This window comes from Atractosteus spatula, chromosome 1 (genome assembly GCF_055471065.1).
Source record: "Atractosteus spatula isolate fAtrSpa1 chromosome 1, fAtrSpa1.hap1, whole genome shotgun sequence".
Taxonomy (NCBI): domain Eukaryota; kingdom Metazoa; phylum Chordata; class Actinopteri; order Semionotiformes; family Lepisosteidae; genus Atractosteus; species Atractosteus spatula.
The window spans coordinates 6,370,797-6,391,854 of record NC_142706.1 but is presented as its reverse complement, the minus strand read 5'-3'; the positions used below and the strand labels follow the sequence as shown (position 1 = coordinate 6,391,854).

General features: G+C 44.5%; 15 non-coding genes across 15 annotated transcripts; 6 read left to right on the top strand and 9 right to left on the bottom strand.

The window, feature by feature from the left end:
* Positions 1–275: 275 nt before the first annotated feature.
* Positions 276–388, top strand: trnal-caa (transfer RNA leucine (anticodon CAA)). The gene is made up of 2 exons: positions 276–313; positions 343–388. It is a non-coding gene; the product is annotated as a tRNA-Leu (tRNA).
* A 1,075-nt stretch (positions 389–1,463) lies between these two features.
* Positions 1,464–1,536, bottom strand: trnak-cuu (transfer RNA lysine (anticodon CUU)). Its single transcript has one exon. It is a non-coding gene; the product is annotated as a tRNA-Lys (tRNA).
* A 278-nt stretch (positions 1,537–1,814) lies between these two features.
* On the top strand, positions 1,815–1,927 carry trnal-caa (transfer RNA leucine (anticodon CAA)). The gene is made up of 2 exons: positions 1,815–1,852; positions 1,882–1,927. It is a non-coding gene; the product is annotated as a tRNA-Leu (tRNA).
* A 1,922-nt stretch (positions 1,928–3,849) lies between these two features.
* On the bottom strand, positions 3,850–3,922 carry trnak-cuu (transfer RNA lysine (anticodon CUU)). The gene has a single exon. It is a non-coding gene; the product is annotated as a tRNA-Lys (tRNA).
* Positions 3,923–4,744: 822 nt separating this feature from the next.
* On the top strand, positions 4,745–4,857 carry trnal-caa (transfer RNA leucine (anticodon CAA)). The gene is made up of 2 exons: positions 4,745–4,782; positions 4,812–4,857. It is a non-coding gene; the product is annotated as a tRNA-Leu (tRNA).
* A 2,241-nt stretch (positions 4,858–7,098) lies between these two features.
* On the bottom strand, positions 7,099–7,171 carry trnak-cuu (transfer RNA lysine (anticodon CUU)). Its single transcript has one exon. It is a non-coding gene; the product is annotated as a tRNA-Lys (tRNA).
* A 278-nt stretch (positions 7,172–7,449) lies between these two features.
* trnal-caa (transfer RNA leucine (anticodon CAA)) lies at positions 7,450–7,562 on the top strand. The gene is made up of 2 exons: positions 7,450–7,487; positions 7,517–7,562. It is a non-coding gene; the product is annotated as a tRNA-Leu (tRNA).
* A 1,922-nt stretch (positions 7,563–9,484) lies between these two features.
* Positions 9,485–9,557, bottom strand: trnak-cuu (transfer RNA lysine (anticodon CUU)). Its single transcript has one exon. It is a non-coding gene; the product is annotated as a tRNA-Lys (tRNA).
* Positions 9,558–10,379: 822 nt separating this feature from the next.
* Positions 10,380–10,492, top strand: trnal-caa (transfer RNA leucine (anticodon CAA)). Its single transcript has 2 exons — positions 10,380–10,417; positions 10,447–10,492. It is a non-coding gene; the product is annotated as a tRNA-Leu (tRNA).
* Positions 10,493–11,753: 1,261 nt separating this feature from the next.
* Positions 11,754–11,826, bottom strand: trnak-cuu (transfer RNA lysine (anticodon CUU)). Its single transcript has one exon. It is a non-coding gene; the product is annotated as a tRNA-Lys (tRNA).
* A 436-nt stretch (positions 11,827–12,262) lies between these two features.
* trnak-cuu (transfer RNA lysine (anticodon CUU)) lies at positions 12,263–12,335 on the bottom strand. The gene has a single exon. It is a non-coding gene; the product is annotated as a tRNA-Lys (tRNA).
* A 1,814-nt stretch (positions 12,336–14,149) lies between these two features.
* trnak-cuu (transfer RNA lysine (anticodon CUU)) lies at positions 14,150–14,222 on the bottom strand. The gene has a single exon. It is a non-coding gene; the product is annotated as a tRNA-Lys (tRNA).
* Positions 14,223–14,658: 436 nt separating this feature from the next.
* Positions 14,659–14,731, bottom strand: trnak-cuu (transfer RNA lysine (anticodon CUU)). Its single transcript has one exon. It is a non-coding gene; the product is annotated as a tRNA-Lys (tRNA).
* Positions 14,732–16,557: 1,826 nt separating this feature from the next.
* On the bottom strand, positions 16,558–16,630 carry trnak-cuu (transfer RNA lysine (anticodon CUU)). Its single transcript has one exon. It is a non-coding gene; the product is annotated as a tRNA-Lys (tRNA).
* Positions 16,631–17,624: 994 nt separating this feature from the next.
* trnai-aau (transfer RNA isoleucine (anticodon AAU)) lies at positions 17,625–17,698 on the top strand. The gene has a single exon. It is a non-coding gene; the product is annotated as a tRNA-Ile (tRNA).
* Positions 17,699–21,058: the final 3,360 nt, after the last annotated feature.

Genomic DNA, 21,058 nt, shown 5'->3' with positions numbered 1-21,058 from the left:
TGCATCACATCTCCCTGCGCTTTTCCTCAATCACGCTCCCACTGTTGCCTCCTGCATCGTCTACATCATACAATAGGAAATTACGCAATACAGCTACGGTTCCCCGAAAAGGACAGCTGTTTTACACTGACGTCACTCCTTCGGAGGGAATCCAGATTGTGTAAACAGCCTATCGTTTGTGTTCCCCCAAAGGGCCCTAGCAAAGGACAATATTACACCAAGGCTGGAAAGCACACTCTGTCCTGGTGCTTTCAGGAGGAGCTCCTCCGCAGCTCGTCAGGATGGCCGAGTGGTCTAAGGCGCCAGACTCAAGGACTCGTGTCTTTCCAAGCCGCTTGGGTGTTCTGGTCTCCGAATGGAGGCGTGGGTTCAAATCCCACTCCTGACAGCGGTGCCTTTTATTGCCTGTCTGAAGCTGCCACTGGCTATAAGAGGAGAACGGACAAACCGCTCAGCAAGAACTCGAAGGGCACTTTGTGAACACTTGAGGTAGATTAGCAGAGAGACAGTTAGACAGCCTTCGCTTTCTGCATTCAGGACTCTTTGGGCTCCCTGTAATCAAGGACAGATTTGCGCTAAAATGTGCATTTAGATGTCAAAGACCGAAATATAAACGCAGCAGCAGAAAGCTGCAGCACAGCGCAATTTGCCAGTGTACTGCATTGTTAAAATCACATTATGCTTCTTGGATCTCTTTTACACATACAAAGAGACTCCCGGTTTCATTTGATATATTCACCCCATCGATTTGCAATGTACCCCTCAAACCTCACAACCCAATACCATAAAGGCGTCATGTGCAACAGGTATTCCACTGCGAATACGTATCATTAGGCAAGCCCGAATAAAATAAAAGCCCGAATACAATCTTACCGAAAAAAATCTGCAATCCAGAGAGTGCAGCAGCATGAATTCAACAACGGGCACTCGGTAAAAACGTTCTGAAGCCGCAAATCCTTTTGACGCCGGGCAGCGCATTCAGACACTGCTACTCTGCATGAAACGTGCGAAATGCCGAACGCCAAACACATTGCTGCCATCAATACTGCTCCTTCTGTTTTAAAAGGGCAGGACTGTCGTGCACTGTGTGAATTCCAGCATGTCAAGTGACTGAAGCTTTTTTAATCACAGCATTTACAATGCCATACGTGCTCCAAACAGGCTACGTATTAGCTTAAGAAGCAGCAACGTTTCAACAAAGTCTGATCTTCAAACAGTAAACGCTTAAGTGTCTACGTACTACTCCTCACTACTGCTCCTGCTGCCGTATCTTCAGGCTCTATTCAGTCGCTACGTCGAGTTGTACAAGTGTCTGCATGTGGCAATATCTGAATCTAGGCCAGGAGTGGTAAGAACGCTGATTTACGCAAAGGCAATGAGGTAGTGGGGACCACACGGTACGACCTCACGTCCTGCTTGCACGGTCCTGTGAACAGCTTGGAGGGATCAAAATGGAACAAGCACGCCCAACGTGGGGCTCGAACCCACGACCCTGAGATTAAGAGTCTCATGCTCTACCGACTGAGCTAGCCGGGCACCTGCATCACATCTCCCTGCGCTTTTCCTCAATCACGCTCCCACTGTTGCCTCCTGCATCGTCTACATCATACAATAGGAAATTACGCAATACAGCTACGGTTCCCCGAAAAGGACAGCTGTTTTACACTGACGTCACTCCTTCGGAGGGAATCCAGATTGTGTAAACAGCCTATCGTTTGTGTTCCCCCAAAGGGCCCTAGCAAAGGACAATATTACACCAAGGCTGGAAAGCACACTCTGTCCTGGTGCTTTCAGGAGGAGCTCCTCCGCAGCTCGTCAGGATGGCCGAGTGGTCTAAGGCGCCAGACTCAAGGACTCGTGTCTTTCCAAGCCGCTTGGGTGTTCTGGTCTCCGAATGGAGGCGTGGGTTCAAATCCCACTCCTGACAGCAGTGCCTTTTATTGCCTGTCTGAAGCTGCCACTGGCTATAAGAGGAGAACGGACAAACCGCTCAGCAAGAACTCGAAGGGCACTTTGTGAACACTTGAGGTAGATTAGCAGAGAGACAGTTAGACAGCCTTCGCTTTCTGCATTCAGGACTCTTTGGGCTCCCTGTAATCAAGGACAGATTTGCGCTAAAATGTGCATTTAGATGTCAAAGACCGAAATATAAACGCAGCAGCAGAAAGCTGCAGCACAGCGCAATTTGCCAGTGTACTGCATTGTTAAAATCACATTATGCTTCTTGGATCTCTTTTACACATACAAAGAGACTCCCGGTTTCATTTGATATATTCACCCCATCGATTTGCAATGTACCCCTCAAACCTCACAACCCAATACCATAAAGGCGTCATGTGCAACAGGTATTCCACTGCGAATACGTATCATTAGGCAAGCCCGAATAAAATAAAAGCCCGAATACAATCTTACCGAAAAAAATCTGCAATCCAGAGAGTGCAGCAGCATGAATTCAACAACGGGCACTCGGTAAAAACGTTCTGAAGCCGCAAATCCTTTTGACGCCGGGCAGCGCATTCAGACACTGCTACTCTGCATGAAACGTGCGAAATGCCGAACGCCAAACACATTGCTGCCATCAATACTGCTCCTTCTGTTTTAAAAGGGCAGGACTGTCGTGCACTGTGTGAATTCCAGCATGTCAAGTGACTGAAGCTTTTTTAATCACAGCATTTACAATGCCATACGTGCTCCAAACAGGCTACGTATTAGCTTAAGAAGCAGCAGCGTTTCAACAAAGTCTGATCTTCAAACAGTAAACGCTTAAGTGTCTACGTACTACTCCTCACTACTGCTCCTGCTGCCGTATCTTCAGGCTCTATTCAGTCGCTACGTCGAGTTGTACAAGTGTCTGCATGTGGCAATATCTGAATCTAGGCCAGGAGTGTTAAGAACGCTGATTTACGCAAAGGCAATGAGGTAGTGGGGACCACACGGTACGACCTCATAAGAGGAGAACGGACAAACCGCTCAGCAAGAACTCGAAGGGCACTTTGTGAACACTTGAGGTAGATTAGCAGAGAGACAGTTAGACAGCCTTCGCTTTCTGCATTCAGGACTCTTTGGGCTCCCTGTAATCAAGGACAGATTTGCGCTAAAATGTGCATTTAGATGTCAAAGACCGAAATATAAACGCAGCAGCAGAAAGCTGCAGCACAGCGCAATTTGCCAGTGTACTGCATTGTTAAAATCACATTATGCTTCTTGGATCTCTTTTACACATACAAAGAGACTCCCGGTTTCATTTGATATATTCACCCCATCGATTTGCAATGTACCCCTCAAACCTCACAACCCAATACCATAAAGGCGTCATGTGCAACAGGTATTCCACTGCGAATACGTATCATTAGGCAAGCCCGAATAAAATAAAAGCCCGAATACAATCTTACCGAAAAAAATCTGCAATCCAGAGAGTGCAGCAGCATGAATTCAACAACGGGCACTCGGTAAAAACGTTCTGAAGCCGCAAATCCTTTTGACGCCGGGCAGCGCATTCAGACACTGCTACTCTGCATGAAACGTGCGAAATGCCGAACGCCAAACACATTGCTGCCATCAATACTGCTCCTTCTGTTTTAAAAGTCTTCTGTCTTCAAACAGTAAACGCTTAAGTGTCTACGTACTACTCCTCACTACTGCTCCTGCTGCCGTATCTTCAGGCTCTATTCAGTCGCTACGTCGAGTTGTACAAGTGTCTGCATGTGGCAATATCTGAATCTAGGCCAGGAGTGTTAAGAACGCTGATTTACGCAAAGGCAATGAGGTAGTGGGGACCACACGGTACGACCTCACGTCCTGCTTGCACGGTCCTGTGAACAGCTTGGAGGGATCAAAATGGAACAAGCACGCCCAACGTGGGGCTCGAACCCACGACCCTGAGATTAAGAGTCTCATGCTCTACCGACTGAGCTAGCCGGGCGCTTGCATCACATCTCCCTGCGCTTTTCCTCACCCGCGCTCCCACTGTTGCCTCCTTCATCGTCTACATCAAACAGGAAATTACGCAATACAGCTACGTAATTAGCAACAACGTAAAGCTATAAGTTTCATTTTATAATCGCCTGATTCGTCTGTAACACCCCTCATACGCTCTTTATCATCTTAAGAAAAGGGTACTGCTATAACCAATTGCAGTCTCATAAAAGGTAAATGTTGTTTAAAGTGTGTGGTTGGTCAAGACGTGAAAAGATCACAATTCAAACACGTTTCCCCTGTTTTTTTTTTACAAAAATACCTGAATCGTGGCCCAAAGCGGTAAAAAAATGCTACCGAGTGAGCTAGCCGGGCGCTGAGAGCCTGCCTGTCTGCCCTTTTTCTGAACCGCTCCACAGTCTTCGCCTCTTTAAGGATCGTGTTTTACGTATAACCCATCCTGATATATAACGATGTTCCGGGACTGCAAATGAAATCCTGCATGAGCCAGTAGAATAGGGCTGAACTCTGAATATCTGAACTCGCGAGTTTTATTTACCTAAATCTCTAGTTATGCCGCCGTTCACTGCGTGCATTCAGTCTGATGAACGCCTCGACTCTGTGTTGTTAAATGCAGTCCCCTGTGACCTTCGTAATGGCGTCTTATTTTGAATACATCACACTTTGGGGTAGGACAGCTGTCTCAGTATCAACTAGCCCGCTGTACTACGTGTGCTGTTTGTGAAGGCATTCACAAAGGACAATATTACACCAAGGCTGGAAAGCACACTCTGTCCTGGTGCTTTCAGGAGGCGCTCCTCCGCAGCTCGTCAGGATGGCCGAGTGGTCTAAGGCGCCAGACTCAAGGACTCGTGTCTTTCCAAGCCGCTTGGGTGTTCTGGTCTCCGAATGGAGGCGTGGGTTCAAATCCCACTCCTGACAGCAGTGCCTTTTATTGCCTGTCTGAAGCTGCCACTGGCTATAAGAGGAGAACGGACAAACCGCTCAGCAAGAACTCGAAGGGCACTTTGTGAACACTTGAGGTAGATTAGCAGAGAGACAGTTAGACAGCCTTCGCTTTCTGCATTCAGGACTCTTTGGGCTCCCTGTAATCAAGGACAGATTTGCGCTAAAATGTGCATTTAGATGTCAAAGACCGAAATATAAACGCAGCAGCAGAAAGCTGCAGCACAGCGCAATTTGCCAGTGTACTGCATTGTTAAAATCACATTATGCTTCTTGGATCTCTTTTACACATACAAAGAGACTCCCGGTTTCATTTGATATATTCACCGCATCGATTTGCAATGTACCCCTCAAACCTCACAACCCAATACCATAAAGGCGTCATGTGCAACAGGTATTCCACGGCGAATACGTATCATTAGGCAAGCCCGAATAAAATAAAAGCCCGAATACAATCTTACCGAAAAAAATCTGCAATCCAGAGAGTGCAGCAGCATGAATTCAACAACGGGCACTCCATCGATTTGCAATGTACCCCTCAAACCTCACAACCCAATACCATAAAGGCGTCATGTGCAACAGGTATTCCACTGCGAATACGTATCATTAGGCAAGCCCGAATAAAATAAAAGCCCGAATACAATCTTACCGAAAAAAATCTGCAATCCAGAGAGTGCAGCAGCATGAATTCAACAACGGGCACTCGGTAAAAACGTTCTGAAGCCGCAAATCCTTTTGACGCCGGGCAGCTCATTCAGACACTGCTACTCTGCATGAAACGTGCGAAATGCCGAACGCCAAACATTGCTGCCATCAATACTGCTCCTTCTGTTTTAAAAGGGCAGGACTGTCGTGCACTGTGTGAATTCCAGCATGTCAAGTGACTGAAGCTTTTTTAATCACAGCATTTACAATGCCATACGTGCTCCAAACAGGCTACGTATTAGCTTAAGAAGCAGCAGCGTTTCAACAAAGTCTGATCTTCAAACAGTAAACGCTTAAGTGTCTACGTACTACTCCTCACTACTGCTCCTGCTGCCGTATCTTCAGGCTCTATTCAGTCGCTACGTCGAGTTGTACAAGTGTCTGCATGTGGCAATATCTGAATCTAGGCCAGGAGTGTTAAGAACGCTGATTTACGCAAAGGCAATGAGGTAGTGGGGACCACACGGTACGACCTCATAAGAGGAGAACGGACAAACCGCTCAGCAAGAACTCGAAGGGCACTTTGTGAACACTTGAGGTAGATTAGCAGAGAGACAGTTAGACAGCCTTCGCTTTCTGCATTCAGGACTCTTTGGGCTCCCTGTAATCAAGGACAGATTTGCGCTAAAATGTGCATTTAGATGTCAAAGACCGAAATATAAACGCAGCAGCAGAAAGCTGCAGCACAGCGCAATTTGCCAGTGTACTGCATTGTTAAAATCACATTATGCTTCTCGGATCTCTTTTACACATACAAAGAGACTCCCGGTTTCATTTGATATATTCACCCCATCGATTTGCAATGTACCCCTCAAACCTCACAACCCAATACCATAAAGGCGTCATGTGCAACAGGTATTCCACTGCGAATACGTATCATTAGGCAAGCCCGAATAAAATAAAAGCCCGAATACAATCTTACCGAAAAAAATCTGCAATCCAGAGAGTGCAGCAGCATGAATTCAACAACGGGCACTCGGTAAAAACGTTCTGAAGCCGCAAATCCTTTTGACGCCGGGCAGCGCATTCAGACACTGCTACTCTGCATGAAACGTGCGAAATGCCGAACGCCAAACACATTGCTGCCATCAATACTGCTCCTTCTGTTTTAAAAGGGCAGGACTGTCGTGCACTGTGTGAATTCCAGCATGTCAAGTGACTGAAGCTTTTTTAATCACAGCATTTACAATGCCATACGTGCTCCAAACAGGCTACGTATTAGCTTAAGAAGCAGCAGCGTTTCAACAAAGTCTGATCTTCAAACAGTAAACGCTTAAGTGTCTACGTACTACTCCTCACTACTGCTCCTGCTGCCGTATCTTCAGGCTCTATTCAGTCGCTACGTCGAGTTGTACAAGTGTCTGCATGTGGCAATATCTGAATCTAGGCCAGGAGTGGTAAGAACGCTGATTTACGCAAAGGCAATGAGGTAGTGGGGACCACACGGTACGACCTCACGTCCTGCTTGCACGGTCCTGTGAACAGCTTGGAGGGATCAAAATGGAACAAGCACGCCCAACGTGGGGCTCGAACCCACGACCCTGAGATTAAGAGTCTCATGCTCTACCGACTGAGCTAGCCGGGCACCTGCATCACATCTCCCTGCGCTTTTCCTCAATCACGCTCCCACTGTTGCCTCCTGCATCGTCTACATCATACAATAGGAAATTACGCAATACAGCTACGGTTCCCCGAAAAGGACAGCTGTTTTACACTGACGTCACTCCTTCGGAGGGAATCCAGATTGTGTAAACAGCCTATCGTTTGTGTTCCCCCAAAGGGCCCTAGCAAAGGACAATATTACACCAAGGCTGGAAAGCACACTCTGTCCTGGTGCTTTCAGGAGGAGCTCCTCCGCAGCTCGTCAGGATGGCCGAGTGGTCTAAGGCGCCAGACTCAAGGACTCGTGTCTTTCCAAGCCGCTTGGGTGTTCTGGTCTCCGAATGGAGGCGTGGGTTCAAATCCCACTCCTGACAGCAGTGCCTTTTATTGCCTGTCTGAAGCTGCCACTGGCTATAAGAGGAGAACGGACAAACCGCTCAGCAAGAACTCGAAGGGCACTTTGTGAACACTTGAGGTAGATTAGCAGAGAGACAGTTAGACAGCCTTCGCTTTCTGCATTCAGGACTCTTTGGGCTCCCTGTAATCAAGGACAGATTTGCGCTAAAATGTGCATTTAGATGTCAAAGACCGAAATATAAACGCAGCAGCAGAAAGCTGCAGCACAGCGCAATTTGCCAGTGTACTGCATTGTTAAAATCACATTATGCTTCTCGGATCTCTTTTACACATACAAAGAGACTCCCGGTTTCATTTGATATATTCACCCCATCGATTTGCAATGTACCCCTCAAACCTCACAACCCAATACCATAAAGGCGTCATGTGCAACAGGTATTCCACTGCGAATACGTATCATTAGGCAAGCCCGAATAAAATAAAAGCCCGAATACAATCTTACCGAAAAAAATCTGCAATCCAGAGAGTGCAGCAGCATGAATTCAACAACGGGCACTCGGTAAAAACGTTCTGAAGCCGCAAATCCTTTTGACGCCGGGCAGCGCATTCAGACACTGCTACTCTGCATGAAACGTGCGAAATGCCGAACGCCAAACACATTGCTGCCATCAATACTGCTCCTTCTGTTTTAAAAGGGCAGGACTGTCGTGCACTGTGTGAATTCCAGCATGTCAAGTGACTGAAGCTTTTTTAATCACAGCATTTACAATGCCATACGTGCTCCAAACAGGCTACGTATTAGCTTAAGAAGCAGCAGCGTTTCAACAAAGTCTGATCTTCAAACAGTAAACGCTTAAGTGTCTACGTACTACTCCTCACTACTGCTCCTGCTGCCGTATCTTCAGGCTCTATTCAGTCGCTACGTCGAGTTGTACAAGTGTCTGCATGTGGCAATATCTGAATCTAGGCCAGGAGTGTTAAGAACGCTGATTTACGCAAAGGCAATGAGGTAGTGGGGACCACACGGTACGACCTCATAAGAGGAGAACGGACAAACCGCTCAGCAAGAACTCGAAGGGCACTTTGTGAACACTTGAGGTAGATTAGCAGAGAGACAGTTAGACAGCCTTCGCTTTCTGCATTCAGGACTCTTTGGGCTCCCTGTAATCAAGGACAGATTTGCGCTAAAATGTGCATTTAGATGTCAAAGACCGAAATATAAACGCAGCAGCAGAAAGCTGCAGCACAGCGCAATTTGCCAGTGTACTGCATTGTTAAAATCACATTATGCTTCTTGGATCTCTTTTACACATACAAAGAGACTCCCGGTTTCATTTGATATATTCACCCCATCGATTTGCAATGTACCCCTCAAACCTCACAACCCAATACCATAAAGGCGTCATGTGCAACAGGTATTCCACTGCGAATACGTATCATTAGGCAAGCCCGAATAAAATAAAAGCCCGAATACAATCTTACCGAAAAAAATCTGCAATCCAGAGAGTGCAGCAGCATGAATTCAACAACGGGCACTCGGTAAAAACGTTCTGAAGCCGCAAATCCTTTTGACGCCGGGCAGCGCATTCAGACACTGCTACTCTGCATGAAACGTGCGAAATGCCGAACGCCAAACACATTGCTGCCATCAATACTGCTCCTTCTGTTTTAAAAGTCTTCTGTCTTCAAACAGTAAACGCTTAAGTGTCTACGTACTACTCCTCACTACTGCTCCTGCTGCCGTATCTTCAGGCTCTATTCAGTCGCTACGTCGAGTTGTACAAGTGTCTGCATGTGGCAATATCTGAATCTAGGCCAGGAGTGTTAAGAACGCTGATTTACGCAAAGGCAATGAGGTAGTGGGGACCACACGGTACGACCTCACGTCCTGCTTGCACGGTCCTGTGAACAGCTTGGAGGGATCAAAATGGAACAAGCACGCCCAACGTGGGGCTCGAACCCACGACCCTGAGATTAAGAGTCTCATGCTCTACCGACTGAGCTAGCCGGGCGCTTGCATCACATCTCCCTGCGCTTTTCCTCACCCGCGCTCCCACTGTTGCCTCCTTCATCGTCTACATCAAACAGGAAATTACGCAATACAGCTACGTAATTAGCAACAACGTAAAGCTATAAGTTTCATTTTATAATCGCCTGATTCGTCTGTAACACCCCTCATACGCTCTTTATCATCTTAAGAAAAGGGTACTGCTATAACCAATTGCAGTCTCATAAAAGGTAAATGTTGTTTAAAGTGTGTGGTTGGTCAAGACGTGAAAAGATCACAATTCAAACACGTTTCCCCTGTTTTTTTTTTACAAAAATACCTGAATCGTGGCCCAAAGCGGTAAAAAAATGCTACCGAGTGAGCTAGCCGGGCGCTGAGAGCCTGCCTGTCTGCCCTTTTTCTGAACCGCTCCACAGTCTTCGCCTCTTTAAGGATCGTGTTTTACGTATAACCCATCCTGATATATAACGATGTTCCGGGACTGCAAATGAAATCCTGCATGAGCCAGTAGAATAGGGCTGAACTCTGAATATCTGAACTCGCGAGTTTTATTTACCTAAATCTCTAGTTATGCCGCCGTTCACTGCGTGCATTCAGTCTGATGAACGCCTCGACTCTGTGTTGTTAAATGCAGTCCCCTGTGACCTTCGTAATGGCGTCTTATTTTGAATACATCACACTTTGGGGTAGGACAGCTGTCTCAGTATCAACTAGCCCGCTGTACTACGTGTGCTGTTTGTGAAGGCATTCACAAAGGACAATATTACACCAAGGCTGGAAAGCACACTCTGTCCTGGTGCTTTCAGGAGGCGCTCCTCCAGAGCTCGTCAGGATGGCCGAGTGGTCTAAGGCGCCAGACTCAAGGACTCGTGTCTTTCCAAGCCGCTTGGGTGTTCTGGTCTCCGAATGGAGGCGTGGGTTCAAATCCCACTCCTGACAGCAGTGCCTTTTATTGCCTGTCTGAAGCTGCCACTGGCTATAAGAGGAGAACGGACAAACCGCTCAGCAAGAACTCGAAGGGCACTTTGTGAACACTTGAGGTAGATTAGCAGAGAGACAGTTAGACAGCCTTCGCTTTCTGCATTCAGGACTCTTTGGGCTCCCTGTAATCAAGGACAGATTTGCGCTAAAATGTGCATTTAGATGTCAAAGACCGAAATATAAACGCAGCAGCAGAAAGCTGCAGCACAGCGCAATTTGCCAGTGTACTGCATTGTTAAAATCACATTATGCTTCTTGGATCTCTTTTACACATACAAAGAGACTCCCGGTTTCATTTGATATATTCACCGCATCGATTTGCAATGTACCCCTCAAACCTCACAACCCAATACCATAAAGGCGTCATGTGCAACAGGTATTCCACGGCGAATACGTATCATTAGGCAAGCCCGAATAAAATAAAAGCCCGAATACAATCTTACCGAAAAAAATCTGCAATCCAGAGAGTGCAGCAGCATGAATTCAACAACGGGCACTCCATCGATTTGCAATGTACCCCTCAAACCTCACAACCCAATACCATAAAGGCGTCATGTGCAACAGGTATTCCACTGCGAATACGTATCATTAGGCAAGCCCGAATAAAATAAAAGCCCGAATACAATCTTACCGAAAAAAATCTGCAATCCAGAGAGTGCAGCAGCATGAATTCAACAACGGGCACTCGGTAAAAACGTTCTGAAGCCGCAAATCCTTTTGACGCCGGGCAGCTCATTCAGACACTGCTACTCTGCATGAAACGTGCGAAATGCCGAACGCCAAACATTGCTGCCATCAATACTGCTCCTTCTGTTTTAAAAGGGCAGGACTGTCGTGCACTGTGTGAATTCCAGCATGTCAAGTGACTGAAGCTTTTTTAATCACAGCATTTACAATGCCATACGTGCTCCAAACAGGCTACGTATTAGCTTAAGAAGCAGCAGCGTTTCAACAAAGTCTGATCTTCAAACAGTAAACGCTTAAGTGTCTACGTACTACTCCTCACTACTGCTCCTGCTGCCGTATCTTCAGGCTCTATTCAGTCGCTACGTCGAGTTGTACAAGTGTCTGCATGTGGCAATATCTGAATCTAGGCCAGGAGTGTTAAGAACGCTGATTTACGCAAAGGCAATGAGGTAGTGGGGACCACACGGTACGACCTCACGTCCTGCTTGCACGGTCCTGTGAACAGCTTGGAGGGATCAAAAGGGAACAAGCACGCCCAACGTGGGGCTCGAACCCACGACCCTGAGATTAAGAGTCTCATGCTCTACCGACTGAGCTAGCCGGGCGCCTGCATCACTTCTCCCTGCGCTTTTCCTCACCCGCGCTCCCACTGTTGCCTCCTTCATCGTCTACATCAAACAGGAAATTACGCAATACAGCTACGTAATTAGCAACAACGTAAAGCTTTAAGTTTCATTTTATAATCGCCTGATTCGTCTGTAACACCCCTCATACGCTCTTTATCATCTTAAGAAAAGGGTACTGCTATAACCAATTGCAGTCTCATAAAAGGTAAATGTTGTTTAAAGTGTGTGGTTGGTCAAGACGTGAAAAGATCACAATTCAAACTCGTTTCCCCTGTTTTTTTTACAGAAATACCTGAATCGTGGCCCAAAGCGGTAAAAAATGCTAAATTACAGAACGGTATCAGAGGTCGAGGTACGACATCTGTCTTATTTGCACTGTACTTCAACACGATGCGGGACGGATGAAAAGTTAATGCGCCCAACGTGGGGCTCGAACCCACGACCCTGAGATTAAGAGTCTCATGCTCTACCGACTGAGCTAGCCGGGCGCTGAGAGCCTACCTGTCTGCTCTTTTTCTGAACCGCTCCACAGTCTTCGCCTCTTTAAGGATCGTGTTTTACGTATAACCCATCCTGATATATAACGATGTTCCGGGACTGCAAATGAAATCCTGCATGAGCCAGTAGAATAGGGCTGAAACGTATCTGAACTCGCGAGTTTTATTTACCTAAATCTCTAGTTATGCCGCCGTTCGCTGCGTGCATTCAGTCTGATGAACGCCTCGACTCTGTGTTGTTAAATGCAGTCCCCTGTGACCTTCGTAATGGCGTCTTATTTTGAATACATCACACTTTGGGGTAGGACAGCTGTCTCAGTATCAACTAGCCCGCTGTACTACTTGTGCTGTTTGTGAAGGCATTTCCAGAGCACAGGGCGCTTTGTAGCCGACTAGTTCAGGCATTCAAATCATAGTGCCATAAACGCCAAGAGCGCGCGTTGGACTTCTGTTCGTGCTTTAAGGATTGTAGTACGCTTATATTTTGCACCATGTATCGGGCAAACCCCAACAAAACGTTTTAGTCTTGGCTCAAATGTGCTGCATTTCAATATACCAAAAGAAAAATAAAAAAGGCTCACAGAAAGTGCAATTTAAAACGTGGAGGTAGCATTACACCAAAGTGCAGTCAATATGATCCAAAATGATAAAGAGTAGTAGATTTGAGTAATATTCAATCGTTACATTAAAATTTGTAAGCTAGGTAACTGTCTCTGTAAATCTTTGCACCTTGTAAATTCCATTATGTTTAATTTAATTTTTAATAACGGCATTTGCAGTTCAATTCATAAAACATGTTGTTAGCGTAAGAAACAGCATTGTACCGAGGAAATATTGTCACTACGTCATGTTTTCTCTAGCATGAAAATAATGTGGAAAAGGTGTGGCCACTGTTGTCTCGCATCCCACTGAAGGTTAGAGATTCGGTTTAATGCAGAAGATAACCAAAGACGTTTTGAAGGAACTCGAGTAAAAATATTCCAACTTTTTCCTACGCCTTAAAACACTTCGCAGTAATGTGACATATTAATAATATATTCGCACACTTTTAAAAGACCTCTCAACACTTTATAATGAGTGATTAAACATCGCACACCATGTGTTCATTCGGTGTGCGCCTCATATCAAAATATTAGAATAAAATTAAAATAATGTTTATACACGAAACCGTATAAAATGAAACACATTCTAACAAAATGCCCCGTCACTTGTCACTTATTAAACTCGGTGTAATCAATTTACCTGTATCTCAAAACTCTGATGTACTCTGATGTAATTTATCATACAAGTAAATGTGTAACTATATTTTATCAGAAACGTATTTGTATCTTCTTGGCTATTTCATTTTAAACCCAACGCTGTCCACAACAGTGTGTGCAATGCGATACACAAAACACGCCTTTTATATCCCGCTTCCTGAAGCTGTTGTATTTAAATGATTATTTGCAGTAAAAATTAAATGATTAGTGAAGTCATTAATGAGCCCTTAGAGCGGCATGCTTAAAAAAACTGTCTCTAGGTAAGTGTCTCTGTAAACCTTTGTTCATTGTAAACTCCAGTAAACGCTTAAGTGTCTACGTACTACTCCTCACTACTGCTCCTGCTGCCGTATCTTCAGGCTCTATTCAGTCGCTACGTCGAGTTGTACAAGTGTCCGCATGTGGCAATATCTGAATCTAGGCCAGGAGTGTTAAGAACGCTGATTTACGCAAAGGCAATGAGGTAGTGGGGACCACACGGTACGACCTCACGTCCTGCTTGCACGGTCCTGTGAACAGCTTGGAGGGATCAAAAGGGAACAAGCACGCCCAACGTGGGGCTCGAACCCACGACCCTGAGATTAAGAGTCTCATGCTCTACCGACTGAGCTAGCCGGGCGCCTGCATCACATCTCCCTGCGCTTTTCCTCACCCGCGCTCCCACTGTTGCCTCCTTCATCGTCGACATCAAACAGGAAATTACGCAATACAGCTACGTAATTAGCAACAACGTAAAGCTATAAGTTTCATTTTATAATCGCCTGATTCGTCTGTAACACCCCTCATACGCTCTTTATCATCTTAAGAAAAGGGTACTGCTATGACCAATTGCAGTCTCATAAAAGGTAAATGTTGTTTAAAGTGTGTGGTTGGTCAAGACGTGAAAAGATCACAATTCAATCTCGTTTCCCCTGTTTTTTTTACAGAAATACTTGAATCGTGGCCCAAAGCGGTAAAAAATGCTAAATTACAGAACGGTATCAGAGGTCGAGGTACGACATCTGTCTTATTTGCACTGTACTTCAACACGATGCGGGACGGATGAAAAGTTAATGCGCCCAACGTGGGGCTCGAACCCACGACCCTGAGATTAAGAGTCTCATGCTCTACCGACTGAGCTAGCCGGGCGCTGAGAGCCTACCTGTCTGCTCTTTTTCTGAACCGCTCCACAGTCTTCGCCTCTTTAAGGATCGTGTTTTACGTATAACCCATCCTGATATATAACGATGTTCCGGGACTGCAAATGAAATCCTGCATGAGCCAGTAGAATAGGGCTGAAACGTATCTGAACTCGCGAGTTTTATTTACCTAAATCTCTAGTTATGCCGCCGTTCGCTGCGTGCATTCAGTCTGATGAACGCCTCGACTCTGTGTTGTTAAATGCAGTCCCCTGTGACCTTCGTAATGGCGTCTTATTTTGAATACATCACACTTTGGGGTAGGACAGCTGTCTCAGTATCATCTAGCCCGCTGTACTACTTGTGCTGTTTGTGAAGGCATTTCCAGAGCACAGGGCGCTTTGTAGCCGACTAGTTCAGGCATTCAAATCATAGTGCCATAAACGCCAAGAGCGCGCGTTGGACTTCTGTTCGTGCTTTAAGGATTGTAGTACGCTTATATTTTGCACCATGAATCGGGCAAACCCCAACAAAACGTTTTAGTCTGGGCTCAAATGTGCTGCATTTCAATATACCAAAAGAAAAATAAAAAAGGCTCACAGAAAGTGCAATTTAAAACGTGGAGGTAGCATTACACCAAAGTGCAGTCAATATGATCCAAAATGATAAAGAGAAGTAGATTTGAGTAATATTCAATCGTTACATTAAAATTTGTAAGCTAGGTAACTGTCTCTGTAAATCTTTGCACCTTGTAAATTCCATTATGTTTAATTTAATTTTTAATAACGGCATTTGCAGTTCAATTCGTGCGCATAAAACATGTTGTTAGCGTAAGAAATAGCATTGTACCGAGGAAATATTGTCACTACGTCATGTTTTCTCTAGCATGAAAATAATGTGGAAAAGGTGTGGCCACTGTTGTCTCGCATCCCACTGAAGGTTAGAGATTCGGTTTAATGCAGAAGATAACCAAAGATGTTTTGAAGGAACTCGAGTAAAAATATTCCAACTTTTTCCTACGCCTTAAAACACTTCGCAGTAATGTGACATATTAATAATATATTCGCACACTTTTAAAAGACCTCTCAGCACTTTATAATGAGTGATTTAACATCGCACACCATGTGTTCATTCGGTGTGCGCCTCGTATCAAAATATTAGAATAAAATTAAAATAATGTTTATACACGAAACCGTATAAAATGAAACACATTCTAACAAAATGCCCCGTCACTTGTCACTTATTAAACTCGGTGTAATCAATTTACCTGTATCTCAAAACTCTGATGTACTCTGATGTAATTTATCATGCAAGTGAAGTAAATGTGTAACTATATTTTATCAGAAACTTATTTGTATCTTCTTGGCTATTTCATTTTAAACCCACCGCTGTCCACAACAGTGTGTGCAACGCGATACACAAAACACGCCTTTTATATCCCGCTTCCCTGAAGCTGTTGTATTTAAATGATTATTTGCAGTAAAAATTAAATGATTAGTGAACTCATTAATGAGCCCTTAGAGCGGCATGCTTAAAAAAACTGTCTCTAGGTAAGTGTCTCTGTAAACCTTTGTTCCTTGTAAACTCTAGTAAACGCTTAAGTGTCTACGTACTACTCCTCACTACTGCTCCTGCTGCCGTATCTTCAGGCTCTATTCAGTCGCTACGTCGAGTTGTACAAGTGTCTGCATGTGGCAATATCTGAATCTAGGCCAGGAGTGGTAAGAACGCTGATTTACGCAAAGGCAATGAGGTAGTGGGGACCACACGGTACGACCTCACGTCCTGCTTGCACGGTCCTGTGAACAGCTTGGAGGGATCAAAAGGAAAGAAGCACGCCCAACGTGGGGCTCGAACCCACGACCCTGAGATTAAGAGTCTCATGCTCTACCGACTGAGCTAGCCGGGCACCTGCATCACATCTCCCTGCGCTTTTCCTCAATCACGCTCCCACTGTTGCCTCCTGCATCGTCTACATCATACAATAGGAAATTGTATGGAAAATGGAAAATGCTACCGAGTGAGCTAGCCGGGCGCTGAGAGCCTGCCTGTCTGCCCTTTTTCTGAACCGCTCCACAGTCTTCGCCTCTTTAAGGATCGTGTTTTACGTATAACCCATCCTGATATATAACGATGTTCCGGGACTGCAAATGAAATCCTGCATGAGCCAGTAGAATAGGGCTGAACTCTGAATATCTGAACTCGCGAGTTTTATTTACCTAAATCTCTAGTTATGCCGCCGTTCGCTGCGTGCATTCAGTCTGATGAACGCCTCGACTCTGTGTTGTTAAATGCAGTCCCCTGTGACCTTCGTAATGGCGTCTTCTTGCGTTCCGCTACAATCCTTGTTTTTCTTGATGCGGGCTGCTTTTTAAAAATCATCACATATTCTGCGCTATGTACTGATAGTGTCAGGGCCGTGTAGTGAAGTCATTAATGAGCCCTTAGAGCGGCATGCTTAAAAAAAAACGGTGTGTACTCTATCAATGGGCATCTGGTTTTCCTCCCAGCTCCCGAACAAATGTTGACTAACAGGTAGATCAGAGTCAAACTGAACCTTTCGTTCGTGTTTTTCCCCTGTTTGACGGGTGTACCGTAGAGGGTTGCGACTTAGGAGCGAATCCGGTAATACAACGGACTGATATATATAGTTCAGGTGGGTAGCTGCGTCAGCATGCGTAGCCTGCAAATATATATATATATCCGACGAGCGAATCTGCTTCCCCAAATCTCGGAACTCGTTATGACTAACCTCACTGCATGCATTCAATCTGCTGAGCACGTTAGTTATACGTGTTCAGCCTACGCTGGACCTTGATGTGGTAAGGGAAAAGTGTTAATATCCAAATTAGTCAAATACCTCATGAAGACACTTGGGGTCGCCGTCTGCGTTTCACAGCGGCGGCCGGTTAGCTCAGTTGGTTAGAGCGTGGTGCTAATAACGCCAAGGTCGCGGGTTCGATCCCCGTACGGGCCAGCTCTTTTATAATCCTTTTTTTTTACTTTTATCGATTAAGATTGTTTTATATGATTAATTCACAAGTAAATAATCTTGCTTCAAAATAATTTAAAAAGAAACAATCGAAACAATGTCTAACAGAGAGAAGTGCAGTATAAATTATATTCAACAGTAAAACTTGTTTAATATGAGATACGGTACTAATAAGGGTTTAATTGTTCTCTCGCCCCTTGATAGCTGGTGTGCGGGGAGCGTACTGGCGCACTTTAGCTACCGTCGGATCATCCAAGTGGGGTTACACCCTGGTGGAGGGGAGTCTCGGTCACCCGAAGAGCTGACAGAACTGGGCTCAGGCGACTTGCGGAATATCTCGGTAGCGCCGCAAAACTAGTTTATTCACTGAAATGCTTTGTTTCAGAAGAGCGAGCATCGCATGCCCCGTGTAGACTAAATGGGTCGCATAACTCAAGAGAAACAGGATGAGGAAAATCGTGCATAAGAAGTTTGTGCTCACATTGTATCTTAACATGTTGCAGATTTTGATCTCAAATTTTGAAAGAATACAGAGTTAATGCAACTTGCAGCCCTTCGGGTTGGACAGACGAATTTATTTTCTAACAGAAGATGTCGCTACACGCCGATTATCCCGCCTGTCTTGTGTTTAGCTATAGAGCAGGTGGTCTTCAGATTTTATCATAGAGAAGTGTTTCGACTTCTAAAGTTTTGTTATTTTTTTTCATCGCTATCTTTTCATATTACATAAAATATATATATAGAGAGAGAGAGAGAAAAACGAGAGATTTATACCCATTATAGCTTCACGCTATTTATCGATTTTTCATTGCCCATACCCGCAAAACTCTGGAAAAAAAAGATTTGATGTGCGTTTTTCTTATCTTGTCAGTTTTGACTATGTAGGAGCTCAACACTGTGAAAAAGGAACGAAATAATGTGCTCCTGATGACGACTTGAGAAGGAAGAGAAAAAGGGAACTAGGAGGATTAACATCCTTTTATTGTTCCTGGACATGGTTTTAACGTGCTTCATGTATTTTCAGAACGTCATTTCCTTCTTTTGTTTTGTAAGGGGGAATGATTTTTGCGTCGAGGTACTGTATACGACCACAGGAAAGCGAGAAAGTACTTAAAGAAACTCCTGACTTTCATCTTACATGAGCCCTTTATTGACCCGTTAAAAAGGTATAACACAAGCCCGTTGCTGAAATGCGCTAACTCAGGCAGGCCAAATTAGTGGGTTTGATGCAGTTAACTTTTAACACAGGACTGCCCTATTCATGGGGTATGCTCTGTCGTTTGCGCGTTTTCTTCTTTCGTCGTGTACACTTAGTTTGTATCATGTTCAGACACTCACCGAAGGCTTTTGCAATGGCATTGATCATTCGGTTCTACCAGACGATACCTTTGTCTTTATCGTGAACATGCCAGCCTGTTATGTGAAACGGCACTCTGGGGGGAGCTCCTGACATTGTGACATTGTGCTGCGTATATTCAAACATCTCGATGAAGCACTATTCCTCTCTCCCCAATGGGTTTCTTCAGTCTAGAGAAACGTAATTTCATTTCCCACTTTAAAATGCCGTCGGTTTTCCCTCAACCTCGGACTTCAGTAAAAGAAGGGAATATACATATGTAAATAAAAACAAAGGGACGTGTTGGCAAATACTTGACCTTTATGACAACCACATGACTTCCGCTTATTCGAGAAATTTGATCTTGAAATGTGTCTGCCTTCGCAGGCCGAGAGCCGTAACCTGCCGCTTCAGCTGCCCCGCGCTTCCTCTGGGATTACGGACAGCTCTTGTGCAACATACCTGTGGGAGGAGTTACAATTGTACAACGCACACTGCCGGCTGAAACACCTACTACATGAAATACATTATTTACATAAAACTTGTCTGTTTTCCTGCAATGCGTACACGGTACATAGAGTGCCCAGAAAAAGTTTGAGAGCCCCTTAACTTGGTCAGATTTCTCGCACATTTTAGAACTAAAACGTACTTGGATCTTCATGAAAGTCCAAATTAAATGATAAACATAACCTTACTAAACATGCAACACAAAGACGAGATGTATATTTGATTATTTAAATAACAAAATAATACAGCAGTGAATGTCCTCGGGTGAATATGTATGTAAAGCACTTTAAAATGGTTAACAGGTGGCACCCCTTTGAGCAACGAATTCAGCTACATGTTTCCTGTAACTTTTTATCAGTCTCCCACATCAACTTTCATCTAACTGGAAGATCTTGACAGAACAACCAGTCCTGGGTAGAGTCACTGTGGTCTTGAATATTTTCTATTTGTAGGCTATCTGGCTGAGAGTGGATGGAGCCGCAAATATTTAGAAATGGTTCTGGAAGCCCATCCATACTGATGATCATTAATAACTCTGTTTCTGAGGCCTGCGGATCCCCTTTTTACCATGGTATGACATGTTTCCACTATCCTGTACGGACACCTCCCTCTGGCAGGAGCTAGCAGATCCCCTGTACAAAGACCCAAAGAGCATTTACTTCCTTTATGTCTAAAAGCATTCAACTGTTAAGTCATGAAAACAAATAGGGATTTTATTATTGTCGTTTTTAGACTTATTTTAAGATAATTGTCAGTTTTTTAACCTTATGGTACTGAAAGAGTTCTGAGTGAAAAATGTAATCATATGTCGTTTTGTCTTCCGGCATTGTATTGTGGCTGTATTGTGTTATTGTTGTACATGTTATACGTACAGATGTATATGCGCAGATGCTGAAGTAAGAAATTCCAGCACCTTTTGGGTGAAGGGGAAACTTAGTGAGGTCACATGATACATGACCTAAGTGAAATTTAGCTGGGATATTAGGGTTAACACAACTACTCTCACAAACAGTGCCATGGGATCTTCAATGTCCAGGGAACGAAAGATTTGTTTTTTCTCCTAATACACATGATGAAACCTCCTACAACACAGTGTCCTTTTCGCAATACTAGGGCATTGATCTGGAAATTCTGGTTCAGAGGGAGTAATGATCCACAACCATTTACATCAACAACCACATTTCCTTTAGAGATCTGACATCACAGTATTGACTAGGTACAGCCTTGCTTAATTTCTTAGATGTGTTATAACTATGTGTTGCATAACGATCAATTTAGACACAAGCCATATATTGTTTAAGTACTGATACCAAATTCAAGATGGGGCAAACATCTGGCTGATGGCACTTAAATAGACAAGAGCACAGTGTTACACATGGATAGCAGAAATACAGTAACCCCTGTGTCATATATCACATTTCATGGTTCATCATTTCAAGCCACTGCATAACAATCAAGAGACAGGTATACACAAATGAAACAAATTAAAATTAAAAGCTAAA